This window comes from Dermacentor silvarum, chromosome 9, assembly GCF_013339745.2.
Source record: "Dermacentor silvarum isolate Dsil-2018 chromosome 9, BIME_Dsil_1.4, whole genome shotgun sequence".
Classification (NCBI taxonomy): Eukaryota; Metazoa; Arthropoda; class Arachnida; order Ixodida; family Ixodidae; genus Dermacentor; species Dermacentor silvarum.
Window position 1 is genome coordinate 33,934,172 of NC_051162.1, and position 15,921 is coordinate 33,950,092.

Consider the following 15,921-nt stretch of genomic DNA (forward strand, 5'->3'; position numbering starts at 1 on the left):
GAAGGTAGCAAAAACGGTAGTTTGCGGGAAAATGAGACAAGGATTGTTTGAGATAAGGTGCGGCATTTAGGACCAGAAGTAGAGTGATAAAGTCAAAGGAGAGTTTGCATTTTGGTGTACGATTAAACGGACAGACATCATACCGAACGCGTCAAGAAGAGCACAAGGACAATTGAAATCACCTGCCAGCATGGGATGACAGAATCACGCACTCGAATGCAGAAAGATTGCGGGAAATAACTCAAACCCCCTGAATGCAAGAAAACGGTGAAAATAAAATTTTGTGCCAGAAAAAGAAGGATTTCTTTTAAACACAAGGTTAAAAAAAACAGTCTAACCGCGCAATACTCAAAGCATTTTAAACAGCTCCAAAATTGCATAACTGTGCAAACTCGACCTTAAGCGTGAAATAAGTGGGACAAAATTTGTTCCTTATGAGCAAATCAGGATGTGTGTCGCGGATAAGCTGAACATGTGCATTTTTGACATTGCATAAAGTTTGTTAATTAGTTAAATTTCTATAGTGGTGACCCAAACTAACGTTTGGCAAGAGAAAAATATTTTTTAGTGCGGTAGTGTGAAAGTTTATGTGGGCAGAAGTGCAGTGTGTAAACTGGGTCTACTTGGGCAGAACCAACGAGCTGTAAATTGGACTGGTATTGCACTGAGTCAGGTTGCTTTGACAGAAAGCAATAGCCTCCCCTTTTATCTGCTTAGATTTTGTGATACAGTTTGCCAATACTTGCACTGATGCTGCAATAGTACTATCGACCAAAAAGGTTTACGGACCAAGGAATTTGACGAAAAGCGGAATATCTCCACAGCCGCAGAATGCAACCTGGTATTCCCATTTGCAGCATCTACTGGTACATGCGAAAAACATTGTGATGTACGGTTTTACTGGCTCCTTTTAAAGGCTGCTCGGATATATATATCGTTTTCTGAGATCCCGTGGTCCGTAAACTTTTTGGTCCATAGTACATACCTCGGCAAGGCCAGATGGCTGCAGAGTGTGTTTCCAGGTGGTTTCAGGCACTGCATGCAATAAATGTCATGGATATAATGCAGCCATTTATGTACCAGCAGGCATTTCTATATTTTGTGATGGTGTTCAAATTTATTTTTGACAGGTACCATATGTTGTGTATAATGTAAAGTATGCCCTTTCATTCATGCTCGACAGCGGCAATATTCCTCAGTTCTCTCCCCCTTCTCCACTCTAGGTCTTTGTCCAGAGAAGGAAGGCCTATACTGCTTGGGTGCTCATGAAAGAGTCGATGCTGCTTCACGCTTTAACAATTCTTGTGCCACTTACAGCTACGTAAGCAAATATTTGCACCGAGAAAAGGTTACTTAGCTCCCTCAGATTTTTCAAATAAAGTACGTTACCAACAAAACTATGCCTGGGGGCTATCCCTCTTCCTCTTTTGTTTGGCATTTTCAACACTTCCTCAGACTATAAATTCATATTCAAAGCACCCAGTACACCCCAGGCAGGACACCTTCTGCACAGTTCCTATTTACGAGGTACTGGCATGATATTTTCAACTGTTCATTAGTTATTTTCATTAAATGAATGTTATAGAGCTGTAGAAAAAATAATGACAAGCCTTGGAGCGCCGTAATTTAATATAATAGGTTTTCTAGAGCCGGTTTCGGTTTTGTTTTTTAGGAGGCTACTGTGTCGTGACGTGACGACACAGTATGTCATCACGTGGGAGTGGGACATTGCGACGTTTTTACATGCTGTCGGGGCCTCGAGCTAGCTCGATCGACTCATGTGCTGCTTCTTGTGAAGGCCAATCTAGTAGCATAGCGGAAACCGAATGAGTCGGAGCGAGTGTCGTAACATCGCAATGTCCTGCTCCCATGTGACCAATAACTGTGTCGTGACATCAGGACATAGTATCCTCCTGTAAAACGAAACAGGCTATAGAAAAGCTATTATATGACATTATTTACGGCGTGATTAAGCTTCTCCCCTCTAAAGATCAGTCGAAGTCAAAACATCAGACACAACAATGTCTGTCGTTTTCTCTGCACCCATCTTCAGCGCTGTTCGATTCCCTTCTCAACATGCACTAACCAGTCCAATTCAGCACACTCGTGCAGTATGGGTTCCAAGTGCCTTTTGAGCCCTTTCCATGCCACGCTATTACCCCGAATTCTGACCTTCGATGGGGGCGAAATGCAAGAACACCCCTGTACTGTGCATTTGGTGCACATGAAAGAAACTCAGGTGGTCAACATTAACCTAGAATCCCCTACTACGGCGTGCATCATAATCTTATCGTGGTTTGGGCACGTAAAACCCCAGAATATTGTTTTAATTGTGACCAAAAATCACCAAAGTATTTTTAAAACTCCAGTTGCCAACATGTTTTACCTTCTCAGAAAGATAAATTTGCTTCTGTTTGCGCTGTCCCGTGGATTGTGTTGTCATCAATAAAATACCTGACTTAGCACTGAGGCAAATCTTGACTTATCCATGGCATAGCTATAAAATATAAAGTACTCCTTATAAGCTGAGCTCGTCTTCGGCATTTTTTACCAAAAAGCCATGGACGAACCTAGCTCGTCAAAAGCATGGGAAGGGTTAAACGCCCCACACAAGGTGTGCAGGTATTTTGTTTCAGAATCAAGTAGAAGAACACAGGCCGCTCACCTGGTAAGTATTGCTTGTACAATTGAAGGAAAACTAAGTCTACCAATCTTGCTAGAAAGCACCCCTGAAAGAATGTATGCCAGCAATTCCAAACTAGACTGCAAGGACCAAAGTCTAAGAATGCAAGGCCTGTGGTGAAAAATTGTGGGTAGCTATTTTGCAAAGAAACAGTCGATAATTTACTAGGCTACTATGGCAGAGCAGTTCCTTTTTTATAATTCAACTCAATGACACGAAGTTACATTCCTTAGACAAAAGAATACTGTAAGAGTTTAGGTCGTATCTTTCAATAAAAGTCAGTAATGAACAAGTCCTAACACAGCCATCTGCATCTTTTATCTTTAATGTTTGAGCAAGGAAACAACCACATTATCTCTAGAATGGCTCCTTTATCATGAGATTCATAATGTTACCCTGTTTATAAATTTAAATTTATAAAAAGGAGTTGCAGATTGGCTTCACACAAATCTGGTAGCAATGTCATTTTTACAAAATTATTCGCTAACCAACATCAGCATTAGCCTATTAATTTCTACAATTCTGCTCATTTATTACTACTTGGAATATATACAAAGGAAAGGTCACTCATATTGATATCAATTACAGCTGCATGGTTCTAGGAAGTTTCAAGCAACCAGAAGGGCTCCATGCTGCAATGTCTTCCTAGTCATATTAGTATGTTTGGAAGACAGTTTTAGTCATAAAATACACTAAAAGTAAAAGATTTGATTAGTGAGCATGGTTCTTTTTTTTGAACTTGGAACGAGAGAAATGAGTGCAAGATGATGGTTGCTGGTACATTTATCTTGCCACAACATGTTGATTATTAAAAATATAGGCGCCATGAACCCTTCAAACACATATTCATTATTTAAAGAAGTGAACCTTAACAAAACTGCACAACCATAAGTTTTCAAGTCAGTTCAAATGAATATTTAAACTAAAAGCTTAAAATGACACAACGTACCGCATAATAATTTAGCCGTCATATATATCACTCATAGGCTGAGTTATTCGTCAGAAATGATACTACAAAAAAACACCTTTGTTGCAGAAATCTGTGTTCCCGTTACGATTCAGTTCATGACTGTTCATTTATGAGCCATGTGTTTCAACCATTATACCGCAGCAGTTTCATTCTTTCTTTCCAATTCAGGCACAATCCAATAATAATTGTAACCCAGTGTACTTCACCACATTTGAACGTTTCGCCGATTCAAATGTTGAACTCTCTCATGAGCAATTAAATATGAAATGAAAGTATGAAGGAAGTAATAAAAGTGAAATATTTTTTGTGGCTAGTTTCATCAGTCACTACAGTCAGCCTTAGTCCACTATAACTATTGTCCTAATAACTATATGCTGTGTAATACTGGGAGATGTTGCCCAAGTACCGTATTTACTCGAATCTAGGCCGACTCCGATTCTAAGCCGACCCCCCAAAAGTTCGAAGTCCGAAAAAAAAAAAACTTACCTCGAATGTAGGCCGAACGAAAAAGCGAGGACAGCATTCGCAAAATGAAACAGCATTTATTAAATTTGAACATGCCGAGCTCATTCTATGTCACCATCGCTGCTAGCCTCGTCGCTATCTTCCTTACTGCTGACATCTTCAAACAGTGCGCTATATTCAGGAAGGAGCGCACGTTGCGGCGCACGCAAAAAACATCTCCCGTGGCCCCCTCCAACGACAGACCGATGTCGAAGTTCCGCCCGGCTTGAACGTTTGCCGATGCCTCTACGGCTAGCTCAACTACCGTATTTACTCGATTCTCACGCTTCCTCGATTGTAACGCGCACCCGTTTTCCGTGAGGAAAAATTTGGAAAAATAGATTTCCTCCCGATGCACTGATGTTGCGATGAATAAAAAAAAGTCGCAGTTTCGCCCGAAAGGCGATGCATCGAATGCGGTAGCAAATTAGTAGACCGCTATTAACAAGCACGGTGTCACGCGCGCTCAAGCAAACATGAACACACCTCGCTCGTTGACCGAGGAAACTAACTGTCAAAACGCTGGAGACGAAGCGCGCCTTCGTGCTAGCATGCCTCTCGCTTCAACGCGGCGAAAACACGGCGCGCGGCGGACTTTACCAGTCGCAGATTGCTTTCAAGATAGGGCCAAGCCTGATCGTATCGCCGGAGTGGATCGTCGCAGATTCTGCTTCGGTCCACTGAAACCGTTCCGCATTGCTTTGCTGGCGAAAATCCTCTCCTGTTTGCGCCAGTCCCGCTCGCAAGTTTCGGATTCTCCGAACGCCCGTGATGCGGCCCGATTTCCGTCCGTCTCCGCACAGATGATCACTTTCCTTTTAAATGCGGCATCATCATGAACTCGGTACTTCATGCTGATAGATAGAGCAGACGCTGAGAACGTGAAGACACACGGTAGACTATTGCCTAAGCACGTGTACTGCAGCACACGGAGGAATCTTCCGCATGCTACGGTAGCTAGGCACGACGCGCGTGCGAGGCGGCCATTTTGAAATGCCGACGCAGAATTAGGGTCGTGTTGAAAGTGCGCGTTAGATTCGAGTAAATACAGTATTCGTTTAGAAAGCGGCACTATAGTGGCATCGCCCATTTGGTGCCATTACGATAACGCCACACCGCGCGCCGATGCTGCACCATACCGATACGACGCAGATCAAAATGGCGACGTCGCTCGTGTACTTCAGCTGGCTACTGGCGCGGCTAGCAGCGGCTGCGATACTGACTTTTCTAGATGGCGCTAACTATGCACCATATTTATCAGTTTCAGTTAAAAACTGGCGCGTTTTTTAAAATCCTCGAATCTAAGCCGACCCTAGAGTTTCGTATGTGATTATTTGAAAAAAACTATCGGCCTAGATTCGAATAAATAGGGTAAACACCACCAGAAGTTAAATGAATTTTGTACGCAACAGATCTCAGAACAGTTAGCCATTGACAAAAAGCTCATAAAATTGACATAGTGCTGAGACATAAATTGACATAAAGACTGAGTAATCCCAAGTGAGCAAAGCTTTGTGAGTGTAAAAGCTGTCCATCAAGGCAGATGCGTTTTCAGATAATACTATATCATAGTAAATACAAAAGGCACGTGGAACACTAGGATCTCCAGATTGTATTTGGACATGGCCAGGACATTACGAGCAACGATTGTGACATACTTTCAGTTGTCCACAAAGTTGAGCGTATGTTCTCCTAACTTAGGAAGTTTTCCTAACGGGCTGCCACAATAGATTGATGCCTACTTGCATGTAATGGTTAATTTCCAGTTCTGACAGTTTATTTTGTGGCCCCACTTCGGAGAACCTTCAGCATTCCCTTTTTACTATGGCAAACTAATCCTTACCTTCAAACATTTTCACTTCCGCTACCTATATCCTTCATTTTTGCTCTTCTTCTTTCTGGTGTTTTACGTGTCAAAACCAGTTCTGATTATGAGGCAAGCCGTAGGGCTCCGGATTAATTTTGACCACCTGGGGTTCTTTAACGTGCACTACAACGCGAGCACACGGGCGTTTTTGCATTTCGCCTTCATCGAAATGCGGCCGCCGCGGCCGGGATTCGATCCCGCGATCTCGTGCTCAGCAGCGCAATGCCTTAGCTGACTGAGCCACCACGGCGGGTCATTTTGCTCTAATGCACCCGGTTATCCTCGTCGACCCTTGGGAGCGATGAGCTGTTGTAGCATGCATACAGACGCTACGCAGATAGCAGAAATAGGAATGGCTTTATTCCCAAAACGCGCGCTGTTTATCTTGGTACGAACAGGGGGTGTGGCATTGGCGTCATACGGTCACAACACTTCTGCCAGCTTTAATTTTCTTTTTAATTGTATCCCCACCTATCTGGTTCCTTGCGTGCTGGTGTACTACGCCTTAAAGTTCCAGAAGTAGATTGCACTGGAAACTGCTCCGAGCTCTCCGGGCCGGATATCGCCTGGTCATCTTCAAGGCGCCCCGATGCTGGGGGCTCATGTGAAGATTGGTCTTGCAGTGTCTGATCATCGCTCTGTTGACGGTTTGGAAGGGCTGCCATTTCTCGGGCCGCCATGGGGTCTGCTTGATCGAGCCGTCCTGGAAATTGTCGGACAGAATGCGAGCTTCTGGCTGGCTGGTAATCCGGGCGCTTAGCTGAAACGATTATATCCATATCTTTTGCAAGTATGAACCAACTCGCCCAGCAGAAAGTTTTACTGAACCTCCATGCTTAGCAACCCAACACCAAAGCCACTAAATAACCACGGCGAGTAAGCACAAAAGTAACTGGAACGCCAATGCATTTCTCCGCAATCTTCGAGAATTAATATTGCTACGAGAGAGACATTCTCCCTGGGGCAGACGACAAAGAAGATGGTTCTGTCGGGATGGAGAGTGGTTGAAGCAGTCCAGCAGGGGGTGTGGCAGGATGTTTCCGACGTTGGCATTTATCGCAGGAGGTCACGTAACGTCGAACAGACCGGGCGAGACCGCGCCAAAAGAAGCGGCGCCGGACACGGTCGTACGTGCGGGATAGATACTCCAAGGTGACAAGCAGTTGGTTCGTCGTGAAGCTCATGCAGGACCATTGAACGCAGATGTTTACGCACAACGAGAAGCAGCTCAAGGCCATCGGACTGGACGTTACGACGGTGAAGTGTGCCATTCACGAGGACGAACATGCGCAGTGAGGCGTCGTTAGGTGCGGATGCAACCAGTCAGTGAGCGATCGCAAAGAAGCATCACGACGTTGTTCGTCACCAATCTGGAGAAACTGAGACATAGACATAACGCAGGGGTTAAGTTCGATGTCCGATCCGTCTGATTGGTCAACAGGGTAGCGGGACAAGCAGTCCGCGTCCAGATGGAGGCGGCCAGACTTGTGGGTAACTGTACTCCTGAAGGCGCAGTGCCCAACGACCAACGATATCTCAAAACTGGTGCCATCCTGAGAATTAGTTCCTAGTGCATCCGCCTTGCGAATTCCACGACTAGAATTTGTAAATTGCACCATGGGCCATAAGTAACATGTTAAAACCCTAATTGGTGAATTTCCTTTAATTAGTCGATTATGCATTTCAATTTTTTGTGCAAGTAATGTCTACCTTTTTGACTTTGCCAACTTAGAACACATGCTCTGGCGGTGCAACGCGTTACGGGGTCACGAAGACGTTACGTCGTCCAAGTGGGAGGCTGCTCTACGCTGTCCGGATTTTGAAGCACAACTATGGGCAGTCCAACGGGCCAGCGACGGGGCGGAGAGGCTAGGCCTTTCTGTCCCGACGTGGGAGCGGCCCGCTACGTGCTAGTGCATGTTCCGAAGGACCTCAATAAAGTTTTTCAATTTCCATTTCGGGTAGTGGAATCTCGATGATACGATCAGGGCTAATACGAATTTCCGTATGATACGAATTTTTCTGTGGTCCCGGCCGAGCCCCATTACTTTGCAACGTGCTAGAGAACGGTTGTAGCGAACCGATTTTCGGCCTGCGTCGGCTCATAGGAATAAACGCCGCCGCACCGACGGCCGCGAAAGGGAACAGCAGCGCGCAGTCACGCGCTTTCTCCCTTTCTCTTTAGGTGCAGAGGCGCGGACGCGGCGCCGGACAGCGCGGAGGTCGCGTTGGGCGCTAAGAGTTTGAAGTGGTGGCGCTTTTGTTGCTTTTGTACTTTTCCTCCTTTTCTGCGTGCCATCAGGCGGAGTGGCAGCTGTGCTTCGGGCCGCGTTCTTTGTGTTTGCGCCACGTTGCCTAGTCGCAGCGAGCTATGTCTCGCAAGCGGAAAACACTCTCTCTTAAAGAGAAATTAGACATTCTTCAAAAGCTCGATGAGGATCCCAAGAGGAAGCGGACAGAGTTGGCTAAGGAGCTAGGGCTCGCAGCGTCAACACTGAGCACAATTGTTGCACAGCGAGACTCTATCATGAAAAACGTGCTTTCGTTCAACGTCAACGCGAAGCAAGTGAAGACCGCCCAGCACGTGAAGCTTGAGGAGACTCTCCTGACTTGGTTTAAAGAAGTAACCGCAGTTGGTGTAAATATTGACGGTAAAGTTTTGCGGGAGAAAGCCGACGAATTTGCACTTGCCCTGCACATCGATGGAGTCCAGGCCTCAGGTGGGTGGATGCAGCGTTTTAAGACTAGGCATGGTCTCGTTTATAAAAACGTTTGTGGTGAAGCGAAAAAGCTGACGAGGCAGTTGTCAGCGACTGGCTAGCGAAGCTGCCTGTCACTCATCGCGGAGTATGAGCCTCGAGATGTTCTTAATGCTGATGAGGCAGGTCTGTTTTTTAACCTGCAACCCGAGAACAGCCTCTGTTTAAAAGGCGAAGCATGCAAAGAAGGCAAAAAAAAAAGCAAAGAGCGCATTACGGTTCTCTTATGCTGTAACGCCGACGGATCGGAGAAACTTAAGCTGACGGTAGTTGGCAAGTTTCAAAAGCCCCAGTGCTTCAAGCGCGCGAGTCATTTGCCGTGTGTCTATCGCGCAAACAAAAAGCCGTGGATGACGGCGGCGCTGTTCGAAGAGTTTCTGTCGCTCCTTGACAGGAGGATGGCTTGCAAGAATCGGAAGATTGTTCTGTTTCTTGACCAGTGCGCCGCCCACCCGAGGCAAGTAACGCTTCAAAACGTCAAACTTGTCTTTTTACCCGCGAACACGACGACGCACCTGCAACCACTTGACGCTGCATGGGTTTATAAAGAACGTAAAGCACCATTTCAAGAGCCTTCTTGTGCACCGCCTACTTGCTAAAATTGATCGAAAGGACGAAGGCGACCTGCGAATAAGCCTCTTGGACGCCATCCATTTTATAGCTATGGCATGGGATCGGGTAACTCCGACTACCGTAGCGAACTGCTTCAGCAAATGCGGCTTCTTCGGGAGTCCAGAAGAGGTGCCCCCAGAGCCGAAAGATACCATTGCGGATTGGGAACGGCTTAAGGTCGAGTGCACAGCTGATGACTTTTGCACGGCAGATGACAATCTCGCCACCTGTGGTGCGCGCACGGTAGAAGATATTGTCGAAGAGGCCACATGCGAGGCTGCTGATTCTAGCGATGATAGCGACGACATAGACGTGGGCGATGGCGAAGGACCACCACCGGCGGCTGAAACGCTGCACGCGCTCGACGTTCTGAGGCGTGCTATGGCCGCGGATGAAATCAGCGACGACACGCGCACGCGTTTTTATGGGTTTGAAAAAAGTCTGCTAAGTGACCTGACGAAGAAAAAGAAGCAGAAGGACATCAGATACTTTTTCTTCAAGAAATAAATGCTTTTTACGTACATGTACCTGAGTGAGTTCACCTCTGACTCTTTAATTTAGCTACAGTCGAATCTCGTTAATTTGAACACGCTTAATTCGAACTGACGCAGTGGTCCCGTCAAACTTGCATGTATTCCAACAGGCGAAAACACCCGGTAATTCGAATGCGAAAGCATTTGCGACGGTTAATTCGAACATACCGGGCACCTACAATGCTCTTAGCAGCGCGCCAAATCACGCGGAGGCGCCTCCGACCGCCATTGCTCCGACACCGCCATAGAGCAAACGCTCAGGAGAGACCCCTCAATGCCGCGCGCGAAGGAAGGCGGAAAAAAAGAACCCGGGGCGGAAATTTCACCCTCTCTCAACTAGCAAGGTCACCGTTGCTGCATCGCGCCGGAACAAGCGTGTACGTGCCGACTAGAGTGTTCTAGACAACCGTATTCTAGCACACACTAGTGCCGACGTCTCAGCCACGCGGATAAAATGCAGTAAACCCTTCTCTTTTATGCTTCCTCTATTTTCTAATCACGTATGTGTTGACTAGAGTGTGCTAGACCATATTCTAGTACACTGTAGTGTTGACCTTGCACGCTGCGGCTGCAGCGCAGAGGGAAGCAGCGGCGTAGGCGCAGTCCAGCCAACGAAACTGCCCACGCCGGCAAACACTCGCTTCCCGATAACGGCCGAAAACGACAACTTCAGGGAGCGGGCTAAAATAAGCTGGCGCCGGCACGGCGGTGGGCACGCACGGCGATAGTCGAAGGTGAGAGAGCTACGAGAGGGAGGGCGAGGGGAGCCACCGAAGCGGCGGAGTTGCCGCGGCCAAACCGCTTCCCTGCCGCCTCCTCCCTCACCTTCGACGGTCTCCGCGCGCACCCGTGTGCTGGCGCCGCCCGCTCCCTGAAGCTTCGTTTTTTGCCGTTATCGAGAAGCGACCGTTAGCCGCCGTGGGCACTTTCGTGGCCCGCGCTTGCTATGCGCTTGCGCGCCGCGATATTTCACGACTCGCACCGTTCGTGCATCGTGCTATGGTGCACGAATACGTAAAAAATACGTCCTTTTAATTCGAAAAAAATTTCGGGCCCCTTCGAGTTCGAATTATCGAGATTCGACAGTAGTTTTAATTGTGTTTCGATGACACGAATTTCGGCTAATGCGAATATTTTTCGTAACCCCGTCAGATTCGTATCATCGAGATTTCACTGTAGACCAACTTATGAACTAGAATTGTGCTATCTGCCACAGGCAACCTTTACAATTTTTTAACACCAAAGTGTTTTATGCCGGGGTCCACCAAGACTTCACTGACGTATTTCCGTCATTTCCGTCACGGAAATACGTCATAGAACATAATACAAAGAAAGAAACCAGAAGAAAAAGTTCCACAAACATGCAAAATTTGGAAATCGAACCCACGACCTCTCGGTCCGCGACGATAGATCGCCGAGCGTTTAACCCATTGCGCCACAAACGCATTTGCAGAGAGCTACACAGACGCGCCTTATATATCTAACACTCCTCCGTGTACCCGCGCTCTTGCTAGGTGGCGTTCTAGGTGGCGTTCACCGTACTCAGCACAGCGGAGCGTGGCCTCCGCAATTAGCTCTGAAAATGTTTCTGAAGTTGATCGCGGAGGCTGCAATTACGACGCGCTGTACGCGCTGATTTGACTCGGTGACGATTCAGTTACGTGCTTTGTCTTGCGCGTTGTATTAGTGTGTCAGTTACGTGCTTCGTCTTTCGCGTTGTGCTAGCGTGTGCAGCGTTGTGCAGCGTAGTGCAGCTTCCATATGCACGACGGTTGCTCATGGTCATCGACGTTGGTAGTCGTGATGGAGGAGACGTGCCACCAGGCGTCAGCGTGGGTGCATCAACGCCTAAGGGCGCTTTAGCCACAAAACACCAATAGACATTATATATCAATGTGCAATAAACATTACACTACTTCTGTGAAGACACGTTTCACTTTCGTGTTCTATACCGATTCCTATATAAGAGGGATCAACCACATTTTTTTTTAAAGTGTTTGCTGAAACACCCCGTATTTATGGCCTCTGCATGCAAGAGGCGATGTTTCCATCCCTAATGCGTAAATGTTGTAAATAATTAGAAGAGCTTTTCTTTATTTCTTTGTCGCCAGTCGTTAGCATTGCCTACTGGAAAGATAATCAATATTGAGACACATATCACTCACGTGCTTTTCACGCGCCGTTGATAGAAGACTATGCCGAAGGGGTCACTGAAATCTGCAAGTTTTGTTCAGGGTCAAAAAAGCGCGCAAAGTATTCAGGGTAAAAAGCGCGCAAACTATACATACTTTGCGCGCAAAAGCGCGCAAAGTATGTATAGGCGCTATCCATTTAGTTGGCTACCTACCTTCTTCTCTTTAAAAAATAGAATAAACTTTGTCCTGTGTTTATATTTAAATATATTGTGTCTGTGCATATGGTGTTAATTCTCTGCAGAAATTTAAAAAAAATGTTGAAGTGAGGAAACACGGATGAGGTAGCCGCCGCTGGTGCTTCTAATACGCTTGTCCTCCTATTGTCAAGCTTTGCCGAAATAAAGCGAAAGTATAAATCAAAAGCCGTGCACGTCCGCGCCAACAATGGTGCCATAAGCTTTGAGCCACAACAAAAGTAAAGATGTAGAGGCAACGCAAAAGAATCCTCAAATTATGTGGGTAACAGAACTCCAGTAATGACACTTTAGGGGCGGGGGTGGGGCTCAGCCCCCCCCCCCCCCCCCCCCGGAAAAACTCCGGAGCGGAGAAAGAAAATTATTTAATATTGGAAAGAAAATTACCTATTAAGAACGAAAATTTAGCTTCAACTGTAGTTTCGATGGACTTTCCAGCGTGCAAGCAAAAGTGGCCGCTTTCAAAAGGGTGGCGGGGGGGGGGGGGTAAATGACATACTTTGCCCCCCCCACTTCTGACAGTAAGGGGGGGGGGGGCAAGTGCCCCCTTGCCACCCCCCTCCCCCGTTGGGTACGCCTATATTACTAGGCTTCTGCGTGCGCAAAGGGACGCGAAATGCGTGAATGCAGTTTGTTCATCGACAAAAGGCGCCCCTATTTTGCAAAGTGATTTGGAAATGGCAGCGTTGGAAATTTCCATGCATCCTACTATGGTGTTGCGGATCGCTGAGCCAAGAATTTATCTTTCAGCCAATGTTCTGGGTCTTTAATGGATGGATGGATAAGGCTGAACCCTTTAAATCGGGTGGTGGCACACGCCACCTAGCCGTGACTATTAACATATTTTATACTTTGTGGAGGGTGAAATTTCGCCCCTGCCTTGATTTTAGCCACCAATCAGATAACCTCCGTTCATCATTTCTACCTGCTTAAAGTCTATTTTGCGTCCACTGTCCCTAAACCCCAATGCTTTGAAAAAATCAGCCCCCGTTGCTTTGCACTGTTGGGTTAAGCCCTTTACAGAAAAGTATGAGGTGTTCAGCCGTTTCCTCTTCCTCGGCACACGTACCGCACAACGTGTCTATACCTTGGTACTTGACTCGGTACATCTTAGTCCGCAATACTCCCGTCCTGGCTTCAAACAACAAACAGCTTCCCCTAGAATTATCATAGATATTTTCTTTGGCAATTTCTTGCTTGAAAGTTCTGTATCTTACCAGTGATGATTTCGTCTGCATCCCTGTTTTCCACAGACCCCTCTCTGTTTCTTTAACCTTTTTCTTAACCGCTGTTTCCTGGTTTGCACCCCTCCTGCAGTCCAAATATTTGATTGACAATTTTCTGGTCAGCTTCCTCCATTTTGTGTCAACATTCCTCGTGTACAAATAACTGAAAACTCTCCTTGCTCACCGCTTTTCTGCCATTTCTCTCAATCGTTCCTCAAATTCTATCTTGCTGCTAGCTTCCCTGGCCTCGAATGACGTCCATCCAATGTCACCCTAGCTGTACCCCCTGATTTGGTGTATTTCCGTGTGCTCCCAAAGCAAGCCTACCTACCCCTCGCTACTTAACTTCCAACCTTGCTCGAACCACTGATCTCATACACAGGACCGCATTGCCGAAAGTCAAACTAGGGACCATCACCCCTTTCCAAATCCCTCTCACCACTTCGTACCTATTTTTCATCACAGCTGCATTCCTGCTACCTTCAGTCTAGTCGTTACATATTTTGTATGTTCCGTTAGGTACTCAGCCCCATTGTTTATCCACACTCCAAAATATTTGTACTTATCCACTACTTCCAGCGTAAGCTCCTGTATCCTATGCTCGCGGCCCTGATTATCATTAAAAATCATGACTGCCGATTATTCTTTACTAAACTTCAAACCTAAGCTATCTCCCTCTTTACCACAGATGTCCATTAATCTCTGCAAGTCTTCCTTGCTGTCAGCCATAAGTACAATGGCATCCGCGTACATCAGTCCTGGTAATGGCTCTTTAGTGACTGTTAATTAAGAGGATGGTGCAGTGCGCCTCCACCGGTCAACACGACACCTACATCGATCGTCAACGCCGGCGCGCATCCATTCTGCGTTTTCGACCTCGTGAGCAGTGTCTCGACGTGGTGTCCAAGGCCAAACAGGCATCTGGCTTTATCAGAAGACACAGTCACAAATAAAACTAGCAACAATCTACGACACACGCTGCAATACACGAACTATCTCTGCCGGCACCATGCAGTAGGCGGCGCAGTGTCACTACGAATCTTCGAAACCGCCAAGCCATAGCAGGCGACATTTGGGGCCGTTTCGTGGATGCAGTGCAGTTCCTTCGAAGCTTTCCTATCTTCGTTCGCACTCGCTGATACTCAGTACACACCACACGGCCACAAGGAACCACAGCATCCCCCCCGCTGCGTGCACGCGCGTGTAGGCGCCGACAGTTGTTTTCAATTTTAAGACACGGCAATAAATTAAACACTCTAGCTATTTAGACGTAGTGTATTTAACGACAAAACAATAATATTAACATTTCATGTCTGTTATTAAACTGATTTTTTGGGGGGACTTCATTGCGTCGCAGCACCGGCCTCCACTTGAATCCACCTGCTACCACGGGCGTTCACCCCGGGCTGCCTCTCCTACGCTTTCTCACGCCTCCATGGTTGGTATATAGTCTGTTTATTTGTTATGCCTTTTTGTTATTGCGGACATAAGTTTTTCTGTGATTGCATACCTCGCGAACGCGGCGCGAACTTCGTAACTTTATGGCCCCTAGTAACTGTGTGAAAACGGGCTTTACTAGTGCCTCGATCGGAGTACAAAAGTATAAGAAATCTCAACCGTAGTGCTGAACTCCAAAGCGACGCAGAATACGCGAAAGCGAACGGGAGCATGGCGGTACTCCACAGTGAAAGTGTTGCTGCCGTCGACTTCCATTGAAAACTTCGTTCCGCGGCTGTTACCCTGTTGCCACTGAATTTCAGGACGCTGTGGAGAACTTCGAGGGCATCGTGCACGATTCATTACGGTAACGACATATTCGATTCCTTGCGAAGGCAGTTCAATCGCGCGTAAGTACGCAGCAGGTGCTGCTTCGCTAGGTTTTAGCATCGGCGCCTCCCATCTAAATAGATGAGAAATGAGGAGTCGTCTTTCTCGGGAACCACTGCACCAAGTTTGATGAGTTTTGTTGCACTTAAAAGAGAAAGTTGTAATCTAGTGGCTGTTGGTTGCGAATTTTCGATTAGGGCGTCATTTTTTAATTGATCAAAATCTTCAGAAAACGACAGTATTAAGTTTACTACTAGAACTCAACAATGCGTAATGATATCACAACTCTGTAAATTACACCTGTTAGTACGTCTAAAGCGGACAAAATTGATATACATGGCTCTCAGACCACTAACTTGGGAGCAGATCTGCAAAACCCTTGTAAACAACGTAACAAATTCACGTAAAATGCTAATTGACATAAAATTTATCCACTTTGGACGCTCTAATGAATGTAGTTTACAGAACTGCAATATCTGTTGTAGGTGTAGAGCTATGAATTCGTAGACTTCGTGCTTCTATTTTTCCAAACCTACCGATTTTTCTAAATT